This window comes from Protopterus annectens, chromosome 2.part2 (assembly GCF_019279795.1).
Source record: "Protopterus annectens isolate FY-2018-M chromosome 2.part2, PAN1.0, whole genome shotgun sequence".
NCBI lineage: Eukaryota > Metazoa > Chordata > Ceratodontiformes > Protopteridae > Protopterus > Protopterus annectens.
In genome coordinates, this window is record NC_056730.1 from 1131654454 (window position 1) to 1131678919 (window position 24466).

The following is a 24466-nucleotide window of genomic DNA, read 5'->3' on the forward strand; positions in this document are numbered from 1 at the left end:
CATCAGAGTTAAACAAGCAAGCAAGCAATAATAAAAAAAAAAACAATGCAATGTCATCAGGAAGTTATATAATCAGATTCTGCCAGTGATGTTTTACAGAAGTAAATGGAATTTTACAACTTTCTCAACAGGAGTGTGCTGTTTGTAGGGTATGTTGTATCAGGTATATGTATATGATCTGGCAGCAATTCATGCACCAGGCAAAGTTTCAGTGTCTGTGAAAAAGCTAAACGAGTTTTGAAAAGAATAGAGAAATCCTGATGTGACTTTTAAATTGTTGGAACTAAGTTAACAGTATGGATACAATTATGACGAGGGATATGCATAGACTTTTAATAAATAAATTGATTAAAAGAGGATTTTGTCCAATGCAAATGCATGAAGAGGCTGTTTGTACTATGGTTATTATCCTGTACTTTGTAGTACAAGATGCTAGCCAAGTGTTTTGACAAATAAAACTAGTTAAGGCTAGATGAAAGCTATGTCCTTTCAGTTCTCCACTGGAAAGATTACAATTTTTCAGATCACCCATTTGCATTTCATCAGAGGTGTTGTACAAGCAATAGACGATTTGGGTAGTGTGGTCAGTATGGGCAGTTTATTTGAAGAGCTACCAAAAATAAGCATGATGCTAAGCTAATTAAACTGGTTGACAAACTAAAGCAGAAAGGTCTGAAACTGACTAAGAGCAAATGTCAGATATGTGTGATTAATCACAAATATTGATGGGCCATATTTGAGATCAGAAAGGCAGTTAGATGTAGGATTTTAATTGTATGTGTGTGGATTGCTGTTTTTTTGGTGTGCTTGTGATGTGTGTGTGTTTCTTGGAACAGCGATTTTTTTCCCTGGGAAAAAAAATCGCTGTTCTAAGCCTTCGATGGTTTTGCACTTCGAGGTTAGAAGTTCGAACATATGGTGTTCGAACTTCTGCCGTTTCGACAAAGTGATATAGACCCCACATGAACACACCATCTCTCCTTGAGAGAAAAAGCAGGCTCCAACTCTTCACTCCTCTGTCCTCTGACCTAGATCCTGCAGTATCTGGGTTGCTAGCTGAGTCCTCTTCAGCTGGGATATAGGTAAGCCTCCATCCATCTGTGCTATGGAGCCAGTTACTGAAATGGTGCAATATTTGTCAGGGCTTAGACCCAACTTATCGTATATCAGAATGCCAATAAGACAACTATTAAAGCATGATTCAGATTGATTTTTAGTCAGCAAAGAAGGAAAGTTGTTTTGATAATCAGAAAAAAATGTTACAGAGGCATCTACATTTCAGTTTTGCTCTGTGTCTCAGCCATTTGCACTACAAGTCGATGTGAGTCACCATGGATTGGGAACAGTACTAATGCAGAAAAATAGACCAACAGAGTATGGGTCAAGGGCTTTAACAAAAGCATATATTAGGTATACACAAGCAGTAAATGAAATGTTAGCTATCTTCACTATACGGTATTTATCGTAGTCAGATCATAAGACACTACAGAGTATTCTTGAAAGCTCACTTCACACAGTATTAGTCTAGACTACAACAAGTGCTATATTTACAAAAGTATTTTCTGCATGTTCAATACAAGTCAATAAAGGGTGCGCATTCAGCTGTTATACTAAGCAGAGCATACTTAGAACAAAAAAAGAGGATAAGCTAGTGAAAGATATATATGTTATTTGTGTTTTTCTGTAACTACCCGTAAAACTGAATGAGTATAGAAAATGTACTATAAAGGATAGGGAAATGTAGCCATTAAATAAACCATCATGAATGATTGAACAGTAGTGCATATTACCCATACAGAAATGAAATTAATGTGTGTACAGCCTGATAGTAAAGCTGAATAAAGTGATAATATCAAGTCAAATGAAAGAAGCAATGCCAATTAAGATACATGGCTCCTACCTGGGGACTGGTAAATGTACGGGAAGAAGAAGCAGTATACTTTATGGGCTGAATACTTCTGAACAAATATAGAAACTACTCCATTAATTGTAAAGTATGTAAACCATACAATAATCAGAATGGAAAAGAGAACTGATACTTCATAGCAAACCAAACTTTCATAGGAACAAAGCAGGTATGCATTTCAGTATCAAGAGAGCTATCATTTAGTGCATGTTGACTGTTATCCCAAGTTTTCAGAAGTCTTACAACTGAATGGTACTGTCAGTGAAATAAATATCCTCACAATCAATTTTCAAGGCATAATAGTTTCCAGCACAATCAAATATTTGAAAAAGACTAACAATCAGGCTACCTGGTAAAACTTATTTGTTATTACCAGAAAGCCAAGACAAAATTTTGCACACAGTGAGAAAGAACCAGAGTAGACAAACGTTTTATTATGACAGAAAGTACAAAATATCTTTCTACTATGAAGTAAGGTAATGTGATAATGATCCAGGTTCTACAATGTGTGTAAAGTGGTTAGGAAGGGTAGAATGAGGGGAGGGCTGACTTAGGTACCAACTTGTTAAGGGACACCAAACTTGTTAACAGTTTATAAGCTGTCAGTGCAACTAACGGCAGCTTGTAATATGTCAAATTGTTCTTTTCTATTACAAGTTAGTAAGTTGCTATTTGATAACTCTTTGCTGCCTTAAAAAAAGCAGTATGCCATTTTACAAGCTGTTATTAAACTCATAGCAGGAGTCAAAAGGTCGGGTTGCTGGGAGATTCCAGTCTGACGTTACAGCTCTGAAAATGAAAGCAGCTCAAACTGATGAAGTATTGCAGCTAAGGTTGTATTATGTTAAAGGTACAAACTCGTGACTGTATAAATAAATAATAGATGCCTTTACAAGACAGAGAGTGAGCAACATAGAAAGGTGGCATACAGAAAAAAAACTCTCACTTTCAAATGTTACCTTAGAAAACAGTTAGAATGTTAAATTGAATATGCAGAATCAAGAAAAAGACAGAAATTGTCAGTACTGAGTCAGTAATCATAGTTTCAGTATTTTAGCCCCAAACTGTGGCAGTTTTTTTTGAAATAACTCTAGGAACTATTTGCTTATGCTATATTTAGACCACAATTCAAAGTCTTTCTTTTTAAACAAGGCATATGCATATACTACACCTCTGGCTATGCTTTCTAAACTCCACTTTTATTTTTTCTTCTTCTCACACCAGCATTCTCTTTCTCACACTAAAATATCATCTGACAGGTAGACTTTTCTGTGTGTGTGCAGATAGAACCATCACATACATTATTGACATATTGGCTGTATTCACATCCTTTATATTATTGTTTTCTTTGTTAAGCACTTTCTGTCTCTTGTACGTTTGCCAATGTTATGTCTCCTTTGTATGCACATACCATATCTGTTGTATTATAACCCGGATGTGCCTGTAGATGGCCAGCTTGATCATTGCTCTACCATGGTAAGCAAATATAATTTGCATACCAACCCCTGCAAGATCCAGAAATGTTTTTATTTTTATTTTTTTACTGAGTTTACTGTGATAGCTGTACACACACAGCTGTGCTGTTTAGTAATCTAAGAATTGCTTCTTGTTTACTCTTTTGAGAGCAGAGAGAGAACCACATCATTTCTAGACCACTGACTGCTGTACAGTCATGAAGGGCACCTACCTGACATTTGCCAATTTGCTTGTTTAAGCTTTTTCAGCTGTTTTCAGTTTTACTAAAAATTTTGATTCTGCACTTAGCACAGTGAGATTGTAATGTGCACTGCTGAGATGCAGGCATCTTGACACATATCTGTCTTCCTTCCACCTACCACTTTCAAATCGTATTAGTTTGTGGAACTAGTGATACTTCAGTGCAGCCAACTATCTGCAGTAGAACGATGAGTCTCTGCATCACATGCCTAACAAGCAGCCCACAGCTGTTGGATGTTGCTCAAAGCAGTCTGTAGCTGCCCTACATTGCTCATGTTACACTGCTAATTACTAGTTCTGTGTTGTCCATTCCCACAGTTACAAACTTAACCTCAGTTACTTCATTTATTTAATTTAGTCACATACATTTACTCAGTGAAACCCTCCGTGAGAAAATCTGTTTAATTACATTCTTCCACAAACTTTGCATAGGTACAGTCACCACAACAGAGCCTGATAATGTCCCATTAGCTACTTATAGTATGATGTGTTATTCTAATTAATTCACCAAATCTCTGCACTAAAATGGAACGTGATCAGGGTTGTTTCCTTACTGTTGCCAGTCTCATAGCACTCAGCATCCCCAGACAGTGTAGTAACTCTCTTTTATTTGCAGATAATAATCACTTACTCAACACAAATAATTCTGTTTGTGCAAGATGCAAATATTTAACAAATATGGGGGGCTCACTCACTTAAAAACGATGGACTTTGAGCAGCACACACACTTACACCACACTCCTGACCAACTCACAATAAAATGTCTTACAATGATCCTTGCCAAAGCCTTCTACACCCACAGAGACTACATCTCAGCAAAAACCCAACACTATATCACCTTCAGGTACATTTTCATCAAAGAGTCACCAACAGTTAAATCTTATCACAGCCAGTACACCAGACCACTCCTCAAATAAAACTGTCTTGGTGATTAGTGACTCTGTAGCCAAGTGCACTGATTCCTTACTTACTAGGCTAGACAAAACCAGAATGACAGTGAGTTGTCTATCAGGTGCCAGGATCATTGACATCTCAAGGGTCCTTAAGACTCTTTCACCTAACAACCATGACTATGACATGGTGGTGGTCCAAGTGAGGATGAATAACTTTGAACTCAAAATCCTGAAAAATATGTAGAGACATGTCAGTTGTGTAAGTTAAACCTTACCATAACAGATGTCCAAATGATTACTGCTGCAGTAGCCTTAGGTATATAGGTTATATCCTGCCAAGGATATAACAGATGGCCAGCTTCCAAAGCTTCAAGGCACCTTCCACATCCCCAAACTATCAGGTAGCTCAAGCTGAGCTGACTAAAAGACAAGTTTAGACATGAATCCCTTCAGAACTTTCCTGTCACTGAGAAGAGCACTCCTCTGCAAGTTTCAAGGCTCAGACATTGGGTAACATTGTTCCATTGCTGGAAAGATAAGTTACCTTCAGGAGAAAACCTTCTACTTTATGTATTTTTCTCAGAAAACCTAGTTTTTTTCTGTGAAAAAAGTACTTGTACGCTGGGAAAAAGTGTTTTTGTTGACTTTAATGTAGTTTCAAATGGGAACACTTTTTTACATTTGTGGTAAAAAATTTTTAAAACTATTTTTTCTGTGAAGAAACTTGTTATTTTTACTTGGCAGACTGGGAAAGTGTTTAAAGTGCTTTTTACTTTTTTTTTTCCTGGAAAGAAGTTACTTTTTTGCTACTTTCATCTTTTATTGAGTATTGCCATTAAACTTCCCTGGGAATCAAGCACCATTTTTGGCTTGACCATGGAACAATATACAGGTTCCTTGATTGGACCCCCCCCCCCACAAAAATAAAAATATTGATAAGCAGCTTTTTCTACCACCGCAGGCTGATAATTTGCCTCAGCCACAGGTGGGTGACTTTTCTGTGGCCACAGCTAGTTCCTCAGACCACTAATCTTTTTCATCAGATCCCTCTGGCATAATCCCTACAGCCACAATGGACCATAGGTTAGACAAATCCTCTGCAGATGTTGGTACAACCTTAGTGTCCAAGGGAAAGCCACTCTTCACAGTCCTGGCAGAAGGGGGCAGGGAAAGTACCCCTATTTAGCCTGAATGATATACCCATCTCTGGGGAAGTTGTTGCTGACAATGCTGGGTTTGTTTCTTCAGAAATTCCTTTGAGAAAAAAGAGACAGAAAACTAAACATTTTTCTTCTCCTGTATCAGTAACTCTGGAAAGGAGTAATTTATTAGGCTTGGCTCTAGGTCTTGTGCAGGCTCTTGACCACTCTTATAAAGTTGTTTTTGTTAGAAGAAATAAGAATTTCTGTTTTCCTGAAGAGGTTGAGGAAATGGAACCTGTAGGGGACAGTGTAGGGAAGGATTACATTTTTTTCCTCAAATCTCTGATTCAGATTCTGATGAGCTTGTGGTACTTGATTCTCTTGTGAGGGAGTCCCTTTCTTTGAGACTTATTCCAGGATAAATCAATGTTTTCAGTGGGAAATAGCAAGGCTGCTCATTCCCTCAGAAAATATTATGATTTGTTACAATTGGAAATTCCATAACCTTTGCATTTCCTTCCAGTTTTGCCTTCACTGGATCATTTTTTATCACAGCATGCAGTTTCCCTGACAGTAGGCTTACTGACCCCGAAAAAGCATATAGAGTATACAAAGTTCTCATTCTTTCAAATTTTTATACACCAATCCCAGACCTAACGCAACAGCTATTTATTTAGTGAATCCAGCTGCTGCTAAACACTTTTTCAGATGGAGAGAAATTAGAATTAACAAGGATGGGAAGGCTTTTGACAATTTGGGAAAAAGTTCATGCTTCTGTAACTTTAATTTTTAGAATTGTAAATTGTCAGGCTAATATGCTGAAGTTTATCCTGGCTAACTGGAGAATGTTTTTGTATCAGTTTCCTCTTGTTTGTAAAAATCTGTTTTGTGTCAATACCCATTGCCTACAATGTATTTATGATTCTGTGGATACTAAATCTAGTGCTGCTGCCACTGGAAATGTTTTGAGGAGATTTGCCTAGCTGCATTCTCAGAACCTTCCAGAAGATGTCAAAAATTAAATTTTGAATTCTCCTTTGGATAGACATTTAGTTTTTAGACCTGCTGCTGCAGAAGTCATAAGTAAGTGTGATGAGAGGGGGTAGATGATTTAGGGAATCTGTTGAATTTTTTATCCCTCCTTCACTAAATTTTCAAGGGATTCTCTGCTCCCTCATCCAGCTTTAGCGATAAAGCAAAATAAACAGTCACAGCAGAGTGCTGTTAAATAGATGCTTTAAAAGCAATGGCAAGGAGGTTTTAGAAAGAATGCAGGACTCTCAGAACAAAGGACAGTCAGATAGGTCAGAATGACTGTATAGCCCTGGTAGTCCCTTCATACTCTCAAAAATTCTAAACCACCAATTCTCTCTTTGGCAATTGATTGTTTCAGACAAATGGGTCCTGAATGTGATCCATGTAGGTTACAGATGGAAATGGTAGGCTCTTCCTCATTTCCAGGGTTTTCCTCCTCATTTGCCAGGCTAAACTCGTCTTTTTTTCCCCTGTCTTATGATATATGCTGTCTCAGGAGTTAATAAAGTGTGTTCCTTCTCCTCTGTTAGAATAAGGATTTTATTCAGGACTGCTTTTGGTGCCAAAGAAAGAAGATTCTTGCTGACCAGTTTTGGATCTTTCCTTCATGAACTAGTTTATGATAGTGTCCAAGTTCAAAATGCTTTAATTTCACACCCTGTTACCCCCTTTTCCTCATTTGAGTTTCTTAGTGACTTTAGATATAAAAGATGCATATCATCACATTCCTATTCATCCAGATTTTAGGCATTTCTTAAGGTCTTGTATGTCTGGATCACATTATCTGTTCACTACCTTACTGTTTGGGCTCTCCAGTCCTCCAAGAGTGTTCACATAGTATTTAGCTCCTGTGGTAGCCCATGGCAGACTACAAGGTATCCATATTTTTCCATGCTTAGATTACTTGCTTATTTATTTATTGCTTTTTCTTTACCGGGATGGTCCAACTGGGCATTCAGGCCCATTTTCAGAGAAGGCCTTGTGAGAAAGGCTGAATTAAAATTAAACAAAATAAAATTACAGAAAATTTACAGGGAAAAATAATTTCAGTTTCTTAATAGTTGAAATGGGGTTTTTGAATCGGGTAATGGGTAGTACATTCAAGACAAAGTTTGATACAGTTTGATTTTTGTAAGAGTGTTGTACAATAATAAACAGGTTGCATTTACATGTACAACAATATAATAATTTAATTTACAGAGAAGTACTGAAAAGCAGTATATAGTTATAAATGTAGATATGATTTAACAATATACTAATTTAATTTACAGAGAAGTGCTGAAAAGGAGTATATAGTTATTAATGTAGATAGGATGTATTTACATTATTTACAGGATAATATAGGCGAGCAGGAGAGTTGGGGTTTGGTAATAGTCTAGGGATCTGAGACAGAGAGAACGAGAGAGTTAATCATGGTGTGAACAAGAACAGACCCAGGAGGAGTTTAGGTGCTGTTTTAGGTTGTGCTTAAAACTAGGTGCACAGCTGTTCTGTTTTTGTGGGATGGGCAGGGAGTTCTACTACCTGGTGACATAGGATGAGTATAGTGAGTCTCCAGCTGTATTATGGGATATGGAAGTTATTAGTAGGCTCGGATTACCTGATCAAAGCCAATATGGTGGGGAGTAGTGCTTGAGAAATCTTCTCTTTACGTAGTATTTTTCAAAGTGTCAAGAAAGTTTCTCTTAGGTGAGGGGATTTGCAAATAGTGAAATCATGTGGTAGGCACATCCTATTTCTCAGACTTCAGATCTTCCATTCTCCCCTTCAGTTCAATAACAGTCAGTCACAACAGACAGTTCAGACTTTGCTTGCGAGCAATATCATTGAGCATAAAAGTGCAGGGTCCTTGTTAAAAAAAGACAGACCAAAACACACAAACATAAAAGAGATGCTGGCTTTTATAAATGTTCTCAGTTCTATGAATCATCTGTAGTTCCAATGATTTCTTCAAGTGTTTACAGACAACATCACAGCAATGTGAAACATAAAAAAGCAAGGGGGATCCAGGTCTTATCTCCTGTGCAGACTAGCTATGTTGGCATGGGATATAGTTCTACACCACAATCATCTGCAGGCATCTTGCATCCCATCAAAGCAACCTTGTATGGCAGACAAGCTGAGCAGGACCAGGGCAGATCCTCATGAATGGAAACTGAATTGGGGGTCTTCCAAGATTGCTCCATCTGTTTGGAACACGTGAAGTAGATCTTTTTGTTTCCTGTCTAAACAAAGAATTGGCAAAAGTCTGTTCCAGGACAAATGCCTTTTCTTTTCCTTGGACAGGAATGTTCCTGTATGCTTTTCCACACTTTCCTTTTATTTCCAGGGTACTTCTGAAGACTTAGAAAGACTCCCCAGGAGTCATGTTAAGGCAGCGGTTGTTCTATCTTTTTTGGAATTGGCCAGGGGCAATTACCACAAGCTTCCTCACAGACTAGGTTTACTCACACAAGATCAGGGTATTTCTCAATCAATATTCATCTGTTGGCCATTTCAGCATGAATTTTGTTGGATTCCCCCTCTTTCAATGCAGTCTCATGTCAAGATGTTCTTGAAAGCAGTTCTACACAAGAAGCCTCCCCAAAACAGTAACTTCTCCTTGTGATCATAATTTTGTGTTAGAAAGGATCCGTTTGAACCAACTCACCAGACTGACTTGAGATTCTTAACATGGAAAACAGTCTTACTCATTGATCTGACCTCTGCAGTAACAGTATATGAGTTACAAGCTCTTATGGTGGGGCAGTCTTATCTCATTCTCCCCAAACTAGGGTTTCTTTGAGAATTAATCCTTCTTTTATGCCTAAAGTCATATCTGAGTTTACATTAAGCCAAACTACTGATTTCCTTGTCTTCTTTCCAGAACCTAAACATTAGGGAGAAAAGATGTTTCATAACTTGGATGTCCACAGACAATTCAGATTCTATTTCAACAGAACAAAATTTCTGTACTTCTGATCAGTTGATCATTTCACATGAAGGTGAGAAGAAAGGACAGCCTTTGCCAAAACATACTATTTCCAAATTGTTGTCTCAGGCTATTATCTTTTGTTATTTCCACCACAACAAAATTATTCCAGGAAGGGAGAAGGCTTATTCTACCAGGGACTTGGCTTCATCTGTGACTTTTTGGAAAGGGGCGGATTCTGAAAGTACTCTAGAAGTAGCAACTTGGTTCTCTGTGCATACTTTTACAAAACACTATAATGTAAATTTCTTCTGTAGGTCTAAGACTGGCTTTGCTAGGACCATTCTCAGGGGGCTCCTGAAACCTTCTCCTTCCTTCTCCCAGTTCTTTTAAGTTATGGTAATCTACCCATGTAGCTAGGCTACTGCAGCAGTGATCATTATGATGCAAATAGTACAGTTGTTTGAGTAAACGTACCATAGCAGTAGATGTTTGAATGATCACTACTGCAGTAGCCAATCCCTCCCTCCACCCCCCCTTACTTTTTGTCATATATTTTGCCAAGGAACAGACATGTATTTTTTTTTCCTTTTCCTAGCATCGTCTTCTCAGGGCTTTAGCTTCCGTCTGTCTGCAGGCACGAATGGTCTGAAGGGCTTGTTACTCTGATTTTTAGTGAGCTTAGCTTGCGGTGGCTAACAGCTTGTGAGTGTGATAGGTGCCTTGAAGTTTTAGAAGCTGGACAGGTGTTATATCCTATGCAGGATATAACACATATAACTTAGGCTATTGCATCAGTGATCAGTCAAACATCAACTTTTATGATAAGTTTATCTATATAGCTATACTTTATATACCTTTATACTTTCTTATCCTGCAATATGTATGGATGTTGAACAGTTTTCTTTCTGTGGTTTTATGCTGTTTTTCACTAACAATGTAACACAGCTTAAATTTCTGCACCAGAAGTTCAAATTGGAACGGGATGATGATGAAAGGGGGGGGGGGTCTTCAACAAATAAGGAAAGACTGGGATTTTGTTTTTTCTTTTTTATTAAAATTAAAAAAAAAAAAAAAGACTGAAACAAGATGTTCTTCATAATAAACATCAAACACTCACACAATATAGCAATGACCCATTGCCGGGTGTGGGTAATGCTGGATTAACCCATGGTTAGTGCGGTTTGGCCACAAGGCAGAAGCCCGAGTGACTAAACAAAGCCAACCATGGGTAAATCAGCATTAACCACACACAGCCATGGGTTATTGCTATTATGTATAATGACATTATTTAAGAAAAAAACACTTTTCTTGAATAATGTCTTTGTATAATGGTGCAGTGGAGTTCTTCTGCATTGTTTCCAGATTCTGCCTTTGATGATGTACTGCGCATGTGTATGGGATTTACGTTCCCAGGCTTACACAGTACATCACTGCTTTAGAAAGCAAGCAATGCGGAGAAAGGATGATCTCCATTGCTATTTTTTTTTAATCTGTAATCTCCTGATAGTAAACAGGACTTTGATTGTGACAAAGAATTTCTTCTTCATTGTACCACCCTCTAGTATTACACTTAGTAAGTTTTGCTTGCCTTATGGGGAATGGTGATGGTGGTCCTTTATATATTGTAGGCACTGTCTCCCAATGGCATATGTTTTCACAATAACCTGTAGTTGTGTAGCCATTTTTTTCTGTCATTAACTTAAGGTCATTTCCCTATTGTTTTGTTGCACTGTAGTGTGTAGAACAGTAGTTAGGCCCTCTAGTTCATCTCTTATTTTCTTTCCATGACCTTCTTCTGTTATGGTACCTCATATTTGTAATATTTTACTTCCTACAGCTTCAAATACTTCCATTTGATCATAGCCTAATGCTAATTGCTGGTGATGTACTGTAGGTTTTTCAGAAATAGAATTGAAATGTTTTCTTAATGATTTAGTACTTCGTTCAATACTTAATTTCAAAAGGCCTTACAAACAAAAAAAAAAAAAAAAAAAAAATCTGGCCGCTCATTAATACTTCAGTTGCCGGACTTTTGCTGTTGGGATATGCTCAATTTACAATGAGCATGCAGGTTGGGCTGGCCAATCAGTGTGCTTGTTTTTGAATGTTAATGATAGTCATTGTATAATTTACAATAGTGTCTACATCAGTTTTTTAATACATAATGAAGTCTCATTTAAAAGGAATTAAAATGTAATAAATAGTACTATAATTGAAATCCTATCACAAATATTTTTCTAAAATAATTTCATTATAACCAGTTAATGTAATAAGAAATGTTTCTATCAGTTCTCATTTTAATAGCGGCTAACTCAATTTGACATACACTGTTAGAAATATTTATAAAGTCTTTAAATAAGGGAGTAGTAAAGCTTTTCCAGTTCAGTGTAATAACTTTCCTATCAGTAGTCAAAATGATATTGCATTCTAGAAAAGCTACTAGTACTTGGAGCATTAAGCAAAACTAGTGATCAAATTTAAATGTTTCTGTCCACAAAGTCTGTAATAAGCTATTCATTTTTTCCCAAAAAGGTTTTATTATATTGCAGTCAAATACTATGTGTTGCCAATCAGCTTTTAACATAGATATGCATCTCCAACATCCAATATCTTTTTTTTTATACATAAGTTCAATTTCTTGAGGATTAATAAAAGTTCTGTGAACAAATTTCTATGAAAATAACCTCCAATATAAGGAAGATGTTGTAGTAATTGAAGATGATAATATTAATCAGTTATTTTCATCTAATATTAGTTTAGTTAACTAAAGAAAAATAATTCCAATAATTGTTTTTAACATGTAGCTTTATTTTCCTTAGTAATTTATATATTTTAGATAAATACTTTTTTCTAAATCATTTCCTGAATCAAGATTATTTAGAAAATCTATAAGTAGTAGAAATTACTTCTTATTGAATTGAGCATCAAATCAATTTTAGAACTAATAAGTTGACTATTTATCTGTGTATAAAACCAATTTTCTATATCTATATTATACTTGTTCATAATGAAATGAAGTCTGAAGCAAGTAATTTCCTTGCATTGATACAAAAAAAAAAAAAAAAAAAAAAAAGAAAAAGGAAAGAAAATCAAATTCTGTTTTTTTAATCTAATATTTTTAGGGAAATTGTGAGTATTAATGCAAGTACAATGAAGGCTTTAGGAAATATTAAGAACAACGCTTTCAATTCAGGATTTGTAGAAGTAATGTTCTAAATGCAATTAAAATATTATTTATCTGATCAGATGGTTTAATATTCTTAGTAAAATATCCCTATTTCTTGAAATCTGAGTATGTTGTTTAGTTATATTGTTATTACCATTTAACCAAATATTCTCATGAAGTTTTTTTCCCATTTGTCTGAATAATTAAGATTTAACCATAATGTTACATTTTTGATGACAGAAGATAAAGCATATAATTCTACATCAGGGAATCCTGCTTCCCAATTTATCCAGTCTCTGGTATGATGGCCTGTTTCCAGTCTTGATTTATTCGTGAACCAGGGAAATTATAAACTATTAAATTGTTTAATATACTCTTAGAGGGAAAAAAGGGAAGTTGACTGAATAATATATATCACTTTTGGTAAGATAATAATCTGGCCTCACTGAGACCAATGACTGATGTCAGAACCATGGCCTTAAGCTCAATGCCAAAAATGTGTCATCATTCCCTTTGGAAAAAACCCGGTTCCCATGAATTACCACATCGATGGTAGTCCACTGAACACAGAAGGCATTATAAGAGATCTGGGAATACAGGTTGACAGCAACCTCTCTTTTGATCACCACATTGCCACTGTGGTCAGAAAATCCTTCTATGTGGCACATCTCATTGCTAAGGTTTTGCATCCAGGAAGAAAGAGGTCATTGTCTCACTCTACTCTTCCCTCATTAGGCCAATCATCGAATACAATGCCCCCTTTGGCATGTACCTCACTAGACACCTACAACAAGTGGAGAGGCTGAAAAAGTACCTCACAAAGAGGATCCAAAGCCTTAAACACTTGTCCTATATGGACAGACTCAAAAAACTGCAATTATTCTCTGTCTCATATCGCCTAATTAGAGGTGACCTCTGCTTGACTTACAAAACCATGTCTGACTAAGCTCTGTTAGAAATGCTACATGTAAAGAAATCTCAATTCCTCTGCACCACACACCCCAGAGGCCTCAACCTCATTACCACAATCAACAGAAGATACTGGAGGGACAGGTTCATAACCCAGAGACTGCCCATGCTATGGAATAGACTTCCCATACATGTCAAGCAGAGCACCTTGCTGACTGTCTTCAAGAGAAATTTTGATAAGTGGATGGGAAATAGAAAATTTACCCTGGGGATAACTCTAGTGGCTCTATTCGGCAGAGGCACTGGGAACTAAGGTCGGGTGGCATGATGCCAGGGAAATTTTATGGCTAGGCTTGTAAAGGCCCCAGGGACATTAGCCTAGTACACACCTATGAACCTATGAGTCTATAAATCTAATCAATTTTCTGTTAAAAGCATCTTATTCCATTTATTTAATAGCAAACTAATAAGCATTCAAAAAATTATTATAGTTAAACACTGTTATTTCATCACAATTATTTGACAAAGTGATTCCCAAATATTTAATTTGCTTTTTATCCCAATTAAATTCAGTATACTTTATTTATTTATTTATTATTAATAAAATATTATTTGTATTACTGTTAAAATTCAATCTTGATATAATTTCAAATAATTTATTGATTTAATTAGTGAAGCAAATGATGTGTCAGTATTACCAATTGTCAACAAAATATTGTCCGAAAAAAGCTGAATTTTAGAAGAATAACTATAATTTATTTTAAAGCATTTTATATCTAAGTTTGATCTTATAAAGTTTGCTAACAGTTCAATTACCAAAGCAAATAATAATGGAGATAATGGGCAACTCTGCTTAGTGCCTTTGCATATTTTTATTGGTTGAGAAACAGATACAACTAATTTAGTAAAGCCAAATTAATTCCAATAAATATAATTAATAAATTGAATGACATTATTTTAAAAATTATAAATTTCTAGTACAGAAGATAAATAAAACTGATCAACAGAATCAAATGCTTTATTTATATCTAAACTAATTATTGATAATTCTTTTTTTCATATTATTAACATAATTAATGAATGTAATTATCCTTTAATATTATCATAAAATTGTCTAAGTATAAAACCTGATGTGAAGTTGTTCAATCTCGCCATTCATTCTTACACATGGATCCGAGTCAGCCGCTTTCACAAGCTCAAGGTTTTAGAGTAGCTCGAGGCCAAGTCCTTATCCCATGATGCTCTCTGTCTCACCTCATATCTATTTTGCCACTGCAACAGATCGGAGGTCATGAGAGAGCACAAGGCAGCATTTCTTCTTTAAATCAAAAATTTTGGATAGTTATCCCTATATTTTCTTATATAAATAGTGTGTTTCTGGCTAGTTAGCCTTAGTGTGTTGTTTAGACTTTGTCCTTACTGTTTTTGGTGAATTTCTTCATCCTTATAGAGCGGCTGCTCTTAGGCTTTTTTGGCCGCATTTTTGTTCTTCCCTTTCCCGTTACTGTAGAAATGTTTAGCTAAGTTTAGATAGGTTAGAAACTTTAAAATACTTATATCCTTAGAGTTTAAATAAGTTAGCTTTATAGATTCACAGCTTTAGTGTTTTTGCTGTGTGTGTGTGCGTGTGTGTGTGTGTGTGTGTGTGTGTGTGTGTGTGTGTGTGTGTGTGTGTGTGTGTGTGTATTATTAGCTAGTCTGATAGTAGATTAGTCTTTTTTTTCTTGACTGGTTTGTCATTAGATATTTGCTTAGGGATTTATATATATAGACTTGTTTTTTCACTGGACATATACTGTTTTTGATATGACTGATCAAAAGGAAAAACAGAAATCTGGATTTAAGAAATGCCCTAAGTGTGGGCAGAAAATGTCTATAACTGATTTGCATGTCAGTTGTGTGTGCTGTTTGGGAGCAGTCCATCTTCAGGAGGAATGTTCCATCTGCTACTCCTTTAGCAGCAGGGTGTTACTGTAGCATAGGAGGAAACTGGTAGACAGGGGCTTGCTGAAACCAGATTTCCAGGAATCATTGGACAAGGCTAACCAGACTTCCAAGTCATCGAAGGGCTCAAAATCATCGAAAGCTTTGTCAGAACCAAAGTCGTCGGCTCCAAGCCTTACTGAGAAGGTGCGGTTGCCGGTTCCAGTCTTCGGAGCCAAGCACCGAGCGGGTGTTTTGGAGCCAGTCCCGGTATTAGAACCAGTTTCTGAAACCTTGAGGTTGCCCATCTTGCAATCAGTGGCTTCCTTGATACCTTCTACTCTTTCTTCGAGAACCCTCTCCAATGTGGATGTGGACTGTGTGGTCCAGAAGCTTCTCGAGACTCCGGCACTGGCCAAATTATTATCGGCTTTGACCCAACCAGTTTTGGAGCTGAAGACTATTTTACCTGCTGTGTCTACTCCTCCGAGCTGAGCTGGGCCTTTGGAGCCGGGGGAGGTGGAACTGATGATTGTGGAACTTTCAGAGCCAATGCCTGTTCCAGTGCCATTGGCTCTGTCAACTCAGACTACTTTGGTGCCATTTGAGGAGTCTGGGAGCCGACACTCTCTGGTTGGCTCCGGGGGGGGAGCGTCAAACCGATGGGTCGGTTCCAACCCTTCCACTTGGAGCTTTGGTGCGGATGAGCTCAGCTCCTTCCTTTGGGTCAGAGCCCACTGTGTCGGCTCCAGGGAGGTTGTCATCTTCTTCAGAACCGGTTGCTTCCTCGCATCGTAACAGTGGTATGAGGAGGGTTATGTCTTCCAAGACTACTACATCATCAGGGCCTTCCTCCTCCTCCCCTAAAGTGCCACTTTCTGCCTCTACATCGCAAGTCCCTGTAAAGCGTCGAGACCCAGAGCCTCAGGTAGTCCCATTGGGTGACTTTGTTCTACTGAGACCTCACTGGAAGCCCCCACTGATGAGGTTCCCAGGAACAAGCTTTGCAAGAGGAGGCATTTGGACTCCCCACAGGAGTCTATTACATCAGACACTGATTTAGAGGAGTCAGAAGGGTCCCCCTCAGAGAATATCTCCTTTGCTGATATCCTTGAAGTCCTGAAGCAGATGGGTGACTGGCAGTCCATTAGCCCTACTGATGATGAGTCGGTGCTCCTGAAGGCCTTTTGGTCTCAACCCTCCACCTCCTGGGTGACTCCACCCTTCGATGAACTCATGGAGTTGGTTGCTTGAAGGGTGTGGGAGTCTCCTGATACTGTGAAACCTGTCACTCGGAGGCCCAACAAATTTATTACTTCACCCCAAGACAAAATGTTCCTTACCAAGGGAGTGCCAGTTGATGCCATGGTGGTGGCGGCGGCCAACAAGAAAGAGATGTCTGAAACCTCTTCTACTGTCCATTCTCCTAATAGAGATTCCAGGATGGTGGATAGGTATGGGAAATTAATCTTTAGTTCAGCGACTTTTGCTATGCAATCACTCAACTATTTGACACATTTTACCTGCCTTCAAAGAGATCTCCTAAAAGAGCTTGGAGATACTCTGCAGGGTAGTACAGCTGAAGGTGTCTCGGATAAGGTGATGGCCCAGCTCAATGTTCTTAATTCCATAGTTAATTTGTCCATGCGGCTCATTTCTTATGCAGGCGATGGTTCAAGTCGGGTAGCGGGTTCAGCAATAGCTCTTAGGAAACATTCCTGGATGCACTTATGCTCCTTTGCAGAAGCCTTCAAGTCTTCATTTGTTAATACCCCATTTGATGTCTTGTCCCTTTTTGGGCCTAAAGTCAAGGAGACCCTCACTAGGTGTGAACAAGATGGAAAGACTCTATCAGCCATAGGAGTCTGTTTTTCCACCGCTACTAGACCGTACCCCAAAGGGTGAAAGGGTGGAAAGATGTGGTTCTGGAAGTCCCAAGGAGCTTTTCAGAACACATGTAGTGAACCCCCCTCCAGGACCAGAGGAGGGGGTAATAATGGAAGGTGCCACCCAGGCGGCAGAGGGGGTCCGCAACACCAGGGCGACAGAGATCAGTTCTTTGGCAAGCCCTACCAGCACTCCTGAAAGGAGGCCCGACTGTCCTACTCTGGAGGCAGCCAGGGGTCGCTTGTCTTTGTATCCAGATGCCTGGCTAGAAATTACAAAAGATTCTTGAGTACAAAGCATTACTAGAGGATACATCATCCCATTCTCAGAACCCCCACCTGTTCGAAAGAAAATCCCTAATGTTCCTCCCAGTCTCAGGGATCAAGCAGCCATAGAAATCCAAAGGCTGCAGGAAAAGATATTCATCCAGCCAGTCCCAGCAGACCAAATAGGATCCGGAACCTACTCCTGATTCTTTTTAGTTCCAAAGAAAACAGGGGACTGGAGGCCCATGTTGGACCTAAGCAGACTCAACAATTTCATAAAGAAGGAGAAGTTACGGATGGTCACGCTTTAATCAATTCTTCCGTTCTTAGGAATGGGCGATTAGATGTGCTCTATAGATCTCAAGGATGTGTACTATCATATCAAAATGGCCAGACCATCCAGAGATCACTTGCGTTTCTGGCTGGGAGCCAGTCACTACCAGTTCTGAGCACTGACTTTGGTCTCACAACAGCCCCCAGAGTGTTTACCAGATGCATGGCAGTGGTTATGGCTCACCTGAGGCATCTAGGATTCTGAGTGTTTCCGTATCTGAACAACTGGCACCTCACCGCCACCTCCTGGCATCAACTAATTCAATCCAGGGATCACACTCAATCTGTGCTCTCAGTTAGAAATAACTATAAATTTCAACAAGTCTGCATTGTCACCATCGCAGCGTATCTCCTTTATTGGAGCAGACTTAGACACCACCACCACCATGGTAAAATTGCCACTGGACAGAATAGTCACTCTTTGGCAACAGGTATCAGACATTCTGACGAGCAAAAAAGTACCAGCCTGTCAAGTGTTGAAACTACTAGGTACTATGGCTGCAACGCTCATAGCAGTTACTCTGGGGCATATGCACATGAGAATACTTCAATGGTTACTGTTCACCCAGTAGTCTTACCAACAACTTCCGATGTCATTCTTGATAATGATTACAGATTCATACAGAAAGGATCTTCATTGGTGGTTGACCAGCCATCATGTAACAGTAGGTCACCCTTTTGTTCCTCCCCCACCATCAGCCGCAGTGATCACGGTTGCTTCTCTGATAGGGTGGGGGAGGGCTTTTTCAGGGAATAACAGCCCAAGGCACCTGGTCAGAGAGTCACAGTTGCACATAGATGTCCTGGAGTTGAGACCGGTACTTTTGAAGTTGCAGTATTTCCATCACTCTCTACCTCTGGGAACGACTGCGATCCAGACCGACAACATGTCTGTGGTCTGGTACATCAACAAGCAAAGGGGAACCAGGTCTTCTCCCCTTATGTTGAGAGGCCCTGAGAGTTTGGCAGTGGGCTGTATCCACCAGGTGCTTTCTGATAGCAATGCACATCCTGGGGAAATCCAACATGATTGCGGACAAACTGAGCAGAGCCATTCTGATGCCATACAAGTGGTCCCTCAAAAATAAGGTTGCGGAGAAGATTTTCCACAGATGGGGACAGCCTTGCTGTGACCTGTTTGCATCCCCTATGAATACCAAATGCAGAAGTTACTTTGCCCTGAATCCTCCACCAGGGGACAACCCAAGGGACTTGCTCGTACACGATTAACCTCTGGAACTTCTATATGCCTTTCCACCTATTCCCCTGATTACAAAATTTTTGTAGAAAGCCAAAGCCCTGGGGAGGACGGTAATTTTAATAGCCCCGTTTTGGCCTCAACAAATTTGGTTCCCCTTCCTTCGACTCTACCAACTGGAGGAACCTTGGATTCTGGACTCAGTTCCAGATCTACTGATGCATTCGTCATGGGCCCGTCATCCTTCTCTTCATTCCCTCAGATTGACAGCTTGGCTTCTCCAATTCCCAACTTTGCCAGATCACATGATTTCTCCTTGGAGGTACAGCATATTCTTGTATCCTCTCATAAAACTTCCACCAGAAGTTGTACGCCAGTAAATGGAAGTGATTTGCTTTTTGGGCTTCCCAATATAGTATTGACCCTTACGTCGGCCCAATTATTAGCATTTTGGAATTTCTGACTAAGCTTTTTAATGAAGGTACTGCAGCTGCCACTCTAAGAGTTCAATTGGCTGCAATTCTGAATTTTCACCTCGGATCTGAAGGTTCTAACCTAATGTCTCACAGACTCTGTAGGGCCTTCCTAAAGGGTACCATACATCTTAGACCACCTGTTAGACAGCTTTTTACTCCCTGGAATCTGAATTTTGTGTTGTAATGGATTATTCCCCCCGCCTTTGAGTCTGCATCATCCTACCATTTGAAATTTCTCTCTTGGAAAACTATCTTATTGGTGGCCATTACCTCAGCACGTAGACTGTCCAAACTTCAGGCCCTATCTATCAAACCCCCATATTTGATGTTTCATCCCGACAAAGTATCACTGAGGACTAACCCTTCCTTCCAAAGATGTGTTCAGAGGCTAACCTGAATCAAACTATTGAACTCACAACTTTCTTCAGTAAGCATTCTAACGAGTTGAAATATATTTTGCATAAGCTTGATGTTCACAGGCAATTAAGATTCTATTTGGACAGAACAAAAGAATTTAGAAAATCAGAACAACTCTTTGTTTCTCATGCTGACATAAAGAAAGGGTTACCAGTATCCAAAGTTACTCTTTCCAAATGGCTAACTGACTGCATAAAATTCACATATTCTTCAGTGAATCATCCATTGGAACATAGCGTGAAAGCGCATTCCACTAGGCTGTTTCTGCTTCCTCAGCTTATGTGGCTAGGCTGCCGTTGGACACTATATGTGCAGCTGCCACTTGGTCTAAGCCACATACCTTCATCCCGCATTACAAAGTAGTTAGGGCCTCCAGGGACATGGCTTCCTTTGGTTCCACTGTCCTCAGGAATATACTCCTGTGAGCCACCCAGGATTAGGGTGCTTGGGACACTACCCATATGTATGAATGAACGGCGAGATTGAACAACTTCACATAAAGAAGTTATGTACTTACCATAATGTTCCATGTGAGTTGTTCATCTTGCCTTCATTCTTACATTCCCACCCACCTTCCCCCCTCCAGGCTTCTCGAAGAACGAGTAAGACTTGAGGTCTGGTGGGTCTTGTTATACGACTTCTTACTCCTGCTGGAGTACCTGTTATGTGTTATTATGTTTTACATGCTGGGATCAGAAAACTAGATCTGAGGTGAGACAGAGAGCATCATGGGATAGGGTCTTGGCCTCAAGCTACTCTAAAACCTTGAGCTTGTGAAAGCAGTCGACTCGGAGCCGATGAATCGACTCCGAACCCATGTGTAAGAATGAAGGCGGGATGAACAACTCACCTGGAACATTATGGTAAGTACATAACTTCTCTTTTGATCTTCATCAATTAACAACAGAAAACATTTTAATCTGTTAGCATAAATAGATATAAAAAGTTTGTAATCAGTGTTTATAGAGATATGGGCCTACAGGAGGAACATGACAACAAATCTTTGTCTTGCTTTAAAATGGGAGAAATAAGTGTATATTTCCAAGAAGGAAAACTCTGTTATCTTCGTCTAATATTCGTAATAAAATAACCAGTTCTTATTCTGGTAATAATTTGTATAGTTCAGGTATAATTCCATCATTACCTGGAGCTTTATTGTCTTTCAGCTTTTCTATTTGTTCTTTTAACTCCATCATTGTAATGGGTTTCTCTGTTCTCTTTATTTGATCTTTAGTTAATTTATTGTGTATATTATTTCTTAAAAATGTTCTAACTACCTCTTTTTCTGTTAAAATATCATTCTAATTTTATTATTGTTTGTTATAATAAATCCTAAAGCTTTCTAGAATATCTTCTATATCTGTATTTTTTTTCTGTTGCTACCTGGGTTAGAAATTTCTTTAATATAATTAGATTTCATATTTTTTATTTGATTTCTAACCTATATATACTTTTAGGATTTAAAGACTAGGAGTGCAATTTCAATTTTTCTAAGATAATTAAATTTTTGTTGTCATATGTTGAAATATTTTGTCTATTTTTTCATTTAAACAAATAGATCATTTTTACCTCTAGTTTTATCAGTTTGTGTTTGTAATTTTAATAATTCTTTATCTCATTATTTCCTTTTGTTAATGTACCAACCCATTACCTTAACATATAAATAGGCCTTTAAAGACTCTCATAGAATGACTTCTGAAACCTGTTCATTGTTATTAATATCTATAAAATGCTGAATTTCTTCACCCCCCCTTTACACTCCTTTAATTTTATTATATTTGCAAGTAGTCTATTGGATGGAGCCAAATGTTTTGGTTTAACTATACTATCAAATATCACTGCATTATGGTCTGATAGTGGTCATGAAACCACTGTAGCTTGCCCTAACCTAGAGGTTAAATCATTTGATATAAAGACTCTATATTATAGAATGAGTTCCAAGTCTATATGATTCATGAGTGTAAAACAATGAATCAGATACTAAAAAGTTTTTAAGATCTTTCAAATTTAATAGTTCAGCAAAATGTAATAAAGATTTAGTTGCAGCAGATAATCTGACCTTAATATATGCGCTAGTATCCTTTTCATATAATAAACAATTAAAATCATCAGCCATCACAAGACTTCCTTTCAACATTTAAATAATATTTAAATATTTCTTGCTAAATTTAGCTCCAGTTCCTGCAATCCAGTAACTGTTTACCAAAGTATATTGTCTTCCTAATTCTAACACTACTAAACATAACATTCCTTCACTATCACTATAAATTCAATAAAATAATATATAATCTAATATAATATCAGATAAAATAAATAAATAAATAATAAAATTGCCATAGACTTGCAACTCCTCTTCCTTTTCCTTTGAAACTAGAACTAACCAAATCTGTATAGTCTTTTGAACTAAGCGTATTAATATATTTATGAATTAAATTAGTTTTTTTTGTAAAAACACAACTTGGGTTTTAAATAAATTCAAATATTTAAGGAAACTTCCCCTTTTGCAATCATTAGTCTAGTTACATTAGTTGAAATACATTTTCCTTGAGACATATAAATATTCTAACAAAGTCATATCACTTTCTGTTACTAATCACGTTCTCTCTAATTTATAACTTGAATTACATATAAAGTTGAATACTGAGAACCAAGACAGCATTAAACAAACATATTTTAACAAATGGCTTAGACATCCAATTTAGAACACCAACAAGATTAGCCTTAAATAACTTGATCTTAAGCCAGTCCCTCATCATGGACCCTAGACGTCCTAATTTGAAGAGAAATTCCATCCAAACGACCCACCAAATCCCTCCTACAAGCAGCAAAATGGATCTGCTACTATTATATATAAATACGGGAAAAAAGGTGCATAATATATAAATGGAGTAATAATAGATATACAATGATATCACAATATAAAATATATATACTTGCAAAAAAGAGAAAAAAGGAATGTTATTATGATTTAACCAAATTTAGGTGGTTCCTTATTAAGTAAGTGAATGCTTAATATAGTGAATGCTGTTTAATTAACAGCTAAATGTCGAAACGGCAAGTCCCGAGGACACGGAACAGCAATTCTTTTCCCAGGGGAAAAAAAAATCACTGGGCCATTTTCAGACTTTGCTGCTTCCTCCACTGTGGTGTGATCTCAGAGTTGGTATATTTAAGTAGGGAAGGTGTGGGGGGGCCAAGCCCCCCACTTTATTTTGTTGTTTTCTTTGCGGACCAGCAATTTTTTTCCCTGGGAAAAAAAAATTGCTGTTCCATTTGTACAGAATTTTGTGTTTTCATTTATTTTGGGTCAGTTATACAGCGTTAAATATTTTAAGCGTTCACTGTTATAATATAGACCAAATTTAGGTTAATAGTTTTCCTTCCACTCCCATTCAATGTCCCTGTCTTCACTTTCTCCCTTTCCCTTTTTCCTCCTCACCTCTCTTTTTTTCTTTTCTTTCCCTTCCCTTTCCTCCCTTCTTTTTATAACAATAACTTCCCTGCCAAAAGCTAATTATCCTACTGAAGATTTCTAACAATATATCAACATATGTTAAATATTTAAGAAAACTGTGATTAAAACTTTCAAGAAATAACTTGCTGTACATATACCTACACCAATACATGTGCCTACACATAGATTCTCACACTACTCTTACTCATCCATGTGTATGTATGTGTATATATATATATATATATATATATATATATATACACACACACACACACACACACACACACACACACACACACACACACACACACACACACCAATGTGTATATGTATAAACTATCACATGCTCATATATCTATACATGTACATAATTACTCACAAATGGCATTTAATAATTATAGGCAGTTTGTAAAGTCAGCAATTCATACATCACAGATTTAGAATGTAGGAAGAAAAAGAACAAGTATATGAAAAACTGTTGTTTACCAAACTTCATTTCAGTTTTTCATTTCATAACATTTCCAAATGAAGATTTTAATCATAACAGTGCAGCCAAATTTGCCATCAGAGCATATACTAACTATATGAAAATAATTATACAGCATGATGACGCATCCAACTCCACCAAATCTAAGCAGTTTAGAGGCATGATTTCACCTGTATGTCATTAGAAATAATTTACAAATGTGGTGGTTTTATTTTAGCATCACTCTTAAACACTTAATTATTACCATGCAAAGAATATTATTCCCCCATTTTTCTATTCTTTTCTTTTTTTCTCTCTTCCTTTTTTATATAACTAATATGGTGGTGAATAAATTATTTTATTAA